Here is a 6000-nt window from a genome sequence, read left to right on the forward strand (position 1 = left end):
GAAGTGATTGGGGCCAGAAATTGTAGGCCATGCTAGGACTTTGCCTTTTATTGCGAGTGAAATAGGAAGGTTTGGAGCCAAGGAGTGACATAATCGTGACATCGTTAGGTTTTCAAAGGATCTCCCTTCACCCTCCTCTTCAGAAGATAGATGAATACATCCCAAAGTAATATATTCTAAACGAAGACGTTTTTAAAACTATATATATCAAGATCTCAAAATGTTTATCTTTCCCTAAATTAAACATTTATTCCAAAAAGGAACATAATAAAACCACTAGGTAATCAGGGCTACATGCACAATGTTGCTATGCTTCATGAGACTGTATAGAGTGTGGAAGGAACCTACGTCCTCAGATGTAATTACTGATTATAAAATATCTCAAAACAGGTCTCAGATGTTACTAGATACCACACAGCTATATTTTATGGTTTTCAATTTGCTAGTACTATCATTCATATATCAGGGTTCTTTCAGTAGACATTATTTTACTAAAGATTGATTCATCATGCTGTTAAGTTCTGGAGAGAATTTTCAAGTCTTGCTATTTTCACTTAATACCTGTTGGATTGCCTGCCAAAGAAGCTACTTCCAGATTCAGCGCTAATAGCAATTATTTGATATCATATGATGTTCATATCCAATGTAGCCTTAAGCTCAGAGAAGAGAATGTGGTGATAGAAAGTTTCCCTCTCATCCTGAAACATGGTATTTTTATTACTTCTAACTGTAGGCATGAGGCTCACTTAAGATGGCCTAGAGGAGCGTTTTTCAAACACTATTTACTTCATAATGAAATAAACTAGAATTCAGAAGAAAGAAAATATACAGTGCATGGCACATAATGTAAATACTATTTTGTGAATTTTTTGTTTCTATTATATATGCTTTATTTACTAAGTTGAGGAATTGAGATATATAAACTACGCATACCTTACTTTGAACAGACGTACATCCAGTTCCTTGTTCCCTCACAGTCAAAAAAGGTCTAGACTGGCCTAGAACATAGGGAAATAGTAGCAGCAGAAAGTAACATTTTTTAAATGCCTGCTATATATCTCATTATTGATCCTTACAAGATCAGTAGCTACTGTTTTTTATGTACATTTTACATATTAAAAGAAACTATATTCCAGAGTGGATTAGTAACTTACCCAACATCATATAGATAATAGCCTACCATTTATCAAGGACATGAACTCCATTTTCTCTGTCAGATGTCTTCCCTGGACTTTGTATTCTCTCTCTTTTAATAGCTACAGCATATCTCTGTTGGTTAGAATTATTGCATGGCAATTCTGAGAGGTCAAAACTCATGTTTACCTGATGTTGATGAGGTTTAGATGACTAATTCTACTCTGAAAACCCAAGATTTTCTAGATACCCAAATTAGGCTTGGTATGTAACCATACTATGTCTTCTTTCAAAAAAATATTTAAACAGAAATGGACTTAAAGTGGTGTTTAAAGGTGTATATAAATAGATAATGATCACCATTCTATGTATGAAATATGAAGTAATTTAACCAACAAGCAAATTTCACTTTGATGAGATGTGATTAAATGCAATCACAGCTTAAGGCTATTTTGCAGCTTTGAATTAACAAATTCAAACTACACTATCAAAGTCAAAGTAGCACAGTCATCATGCACTTAAATCCGTATCATCTAAGGAGAAATCTCTACTCCTGCAGTGTTAGAGAGGAGAGTTTGTTGTTTTTGTTATGTTTTGTTTTTTTATTAGTTTCAGGTGTACAAAATAGTGCAATAATTATACTTTTTACCCCTCACAAAGTGACAACACCCCTCCCCAATCCACTGCCCCACTCCCCCCCACACACACACCATACATATCTATTACAATTCCATTAGAGAGGAGAGTTTTGTTGAAAGATTAGCAAAAGTGTGATTGCTTCATTTTAAATACATCTTGCACTTACTGAAAGTGTTATCAGCATCACTTTCCTGTTCCCCTACATCTTTTATGCTGCAATGATGAAAGGAAGAGGGTTCAGGTTTGCAACAAAGACAATAAAACAGAACAAAACAAAATAAGAAAACTAATAGGTTTTGTCTCTCATAATTCTATGAAAAATTGTCATTTTTTAAAATTCTTTGGTCAATCTAGGGTAAATCTAGTGAGCATAGTCAAAATACACCATGTTAAATTTCAGAAGGTAATTAATAAATTGTTATTCTTTTAGTGGCTTTTATTTGCTATATTTTTCAAAGTTAAGGAATGGAGGAAGAACAGTATCCGTATTTTATAGTAAAACTCCAACAATGTACCCAGGAGCAGATGCCCCTGCCTGTGGATTTCATTTTGGGGAATGTACAGGTCTTCCTATCAGGAATTGGATGAACCAAGGTGAAGTGGCTTAATGGGCAGAAGCTATCAAGATTATCTCACAAACCCCTTGCTCTGACTCCATGCTTAAAAGCAATCTTATATTTTGGCCTTCCATGTAGGTATACCTATAGGATAAAAATGTAATAATATGCCTATGTTGAGTACTTTATCATTTTTCTTTCAGTGTGCTTTTAATACTTAATTAGCTCCCTTAAAGCTGCTGACTGGTTGTGAACTCTTTAGCACTATTACACTATGAGGTTCATAGAGTATTAAAGTTAGAGAGATCTTAAGAGACCCTGAATACAAAGATGATCAAGTGTGGAATACATATTGTTGAGGTTAATTAAAAATCCCAGTATTAAAGATTTATTAATTCCACTGGATCTTATATTGACTAAATAAAAGCTATGAAGCAATCTAAGTGGTCTTAGTATTCTAAATTTTTCTTTTCCATTTTAAATGTTCTACAAAGCATATAATTGGAAATAATAAATTATATCTGAGAAAAATTTAATGCTGAACTACATTATTTAAAATATTATTTTGAATTGCAGTTGCACAGAAAGATATTTATATTGAAAAGAAATGCAGCTGTACTTTTTTTAGTCATACTAATCATAACTCATTAAGGAAGAGATACATCCATAAACATGGCTGATCACTTTTTAAAAAAGAAAAGAAAGCAAGTAAACATTTGATACAATAATCCTATAAGAAAGCTAACTCATTAGGTACTGAAAAATATATTATTAGTGTAGAATTTACTATATAGTATCAAGTTAAGCTTTTCATTTATATATTATTATAATTTATTCAAAACATTGTGAACTCTATAAAAGCATACTTATGATACAAATATCACAACAGAAGATATAGTGAAGAAAGCATAGTTGGATTTATATATATATCAAAAAATGCTTTAAACTAGAAGTTATTCCATTGTAAATTAGTAATTAGGATATTATTTCTAAAACATATTTCTTCTCTACTCAAGATCTTTGATGCCTGGAAACAGTCTATAATATGCTATGATTCCATAGGACATATGTATTCACCATGTCATGATTATGACAAAATGCCATCTTTACTGAATAAACAGACATACTACGACTCTTGATAGTCCTGTCAAGCCACAATTTAATCCCTACCCATTTTTTAACAAAGGAAAGTAGACGATGAAGGTTATTAAAATTTAAATTTATACAACTATAAATGACGTGAAGATATCATTTGTTCCAGCATCCTTCTTCTGGGAAGATTAATGTCACGTGTACCCCAAATTTCAATGCAATCAGAAGCAAGAAATAGGTCAATAACAGACAAAGTGATAGTGGTGAGTGAGGAATTTTCATATATCATTCACAGTAATCTTCACAGTTTACTGGGAGTTGGGAGAAGTCTAGTATGAGATTGAGGGGGCTAACATCCTACTTTTAGCAAAATAATTTACTTGTACACAGGAGCTTTAATGAACAGAGTTCAAGGCAGTAGATGGAGGTTAAACAAAACAAAGCAACTTGTGAAAGCTTTCAGAACATACACCTGCAGGACAAAGACAAAGGTTTTATACCTTACAGAAGAGATATGAAAATAGAGAATTGCTTAAGCAAGTATAAGAGAAAATTCACAGAAGCAACTGTCTACTCTTTGAAGAGAAGGTACAAGATCTCCATACTCCAACTTGTCAGAGATGAAAATTTGCTAGACTAGAAAGAGAAAATAATACCAAAAACTACTGCCAGAAGTAAAAATTACAAGAAGTAAAAACTCCTGAGGCAGTGGTGAAACAAGAACTAAACTTTTTTTTTTAATAGAAAAAGTGGAATATAAAAAAACTGGCATTAAAAGCACAGCCAATGAATAGACTTTTGTTTTCTGCCAATGTGGAGTAATAGAGACTGGATTTTAACCACCACTTGACATGTGCAAAAGTAAAAGGGATGCACACACGCTTGGGAGACTTTTCAAGTGATGGTGTGTGGGGGAAGGGTGAGGTGGGAGGTGCGATCCACAGAAAGCAAATTCTCTGAGTTGAGAAGATAAAGCTGAAGGTCCAAGGAGACCAAGATGACTAGAATGTGCAGGGCAGAGCACTGGTGAGATGAAAGCTGCACAGAGTTCATGTGCAGAGGGTACCGTCAGAGGGTCCCAGCAAGTATTCTGCAGAGGACAGATAGCACATTGTGTGAAGAAACTCCTAGTTCAGGGATAGAATCACCTACAGAGGTTAGAGGTACAGTGGCCAGTATTCAAACAAGGCTAAATGAAGGTAAATCAAAGAAGTTTACAGACATTTAAAAAAAACCTGGAATAATCTACCAGAGCACCTGCACGCATGTTAAAAGGAGTCCTCCAGGCAGAAGGAAAATGATAGTAAGTGAAAATAATGACTTATACAGTAGTCCCCTGTTATCTGCAAGGGATACATCCCTAGACCCCCAGTGGATGCCTGAAATTGCGGGTGGTACTGAACCCTGTACATATTATTACTATGTTTTTTTTCCTATACATACATACATACCTATGATAAATTTTAATTTATAAATTAGGCACAGTAAGAGATTAAAAACAATAACTGATAAGATAAACAATTATAACAATACTGTTATGTGAATGTGTTTTCTCTGTCTCATAATCTCTCATAAGCAATGTAATATCTGAGACAGCCACTAAGTGACTTCCTGGGGGGTAGCGTATGCAGTGTGGATATGTAGACAAAGGGAAGTTTCATGTCCTGGTTGGGATCCAGTGGGACAGTTCAGGATTTCATCATACTGCTCAGAACAGCATGCAATTTAATATTTATGAATTGTTTATTTGTAGAATTTCAATTTAATTTTTAGGATCTCAGTTGACCATGGGTAGCAAATGGTGGAAAGTGAAACCACAGATAAGGGGGGTACTATTGTTACAAAGGAAGAAAGAACATCAGAAATTAGGAGACCCATGGAAAAATACACAAGATTTTTTTCTTACTACTTCAGTCTCTTTAAAGATAATTCACTGTTTAAACAAACTTAAAAATGTATTGTGGGTGTAATAAGTTTTGTAAAGGTAAAATGTATGACAACTATATTGCAAAGGCCAGGTAAAGAAAAATGGAAGTATGCTATATAAATGTCTTATTTGTATAGTGATATATTATACATCTTATATGTGAAGTGACATGTCAAAGGTACAATAGAATATGATAATGACTTATGCCATAATCCCTAGAGCAACCACTAACATAGCAACAACAGTAAAAGATCCAAGAAAGAAATTAAGTGGAATCATGAAAAATATTCAATTAATCCAAAAAAATGCAGAAAAAGAAGACAAAGGGAACAAAGATGGATAAGACAAAAAGAAAACAAATAACAGGTGATGATTTAGACCTAACAATATTAATAATCACATTAAGTGTAAATGGGGTAAACATTCCAATTAAAAAATTTGTCAGATCTGATATAAATTATAAGAATCAATTAAATACTGTCTACAAGAAACACACTTTAAATATAAATGATAATAGTCTAAAAGTAAAAGGTTGAAAGTGGTATATTATGCTTATACTAATCAAAAGAAAGCTGGAATGGTTACATTAATAAAAATCCAAATAAACTTCACAATGAAAATATTATCTGGGATATAGGTTATTTCTTAATG

Source organism: Hipposideros armiger, unplaced genomic scaffold (assembly GCF_001890085.2).
Source record: "Hipposideros armiger isolate ML-2016 unplaced genomic scaffold, ASM189008v1 scaffold_414, whole genome shotgun sequence".
Taxonomy (NCBI): Eukaryota; Metazoa; Chordata; class Mammalia; order Chiroptera; family Hipposideridae; genus Hipposideros; species Hipposideros armiger.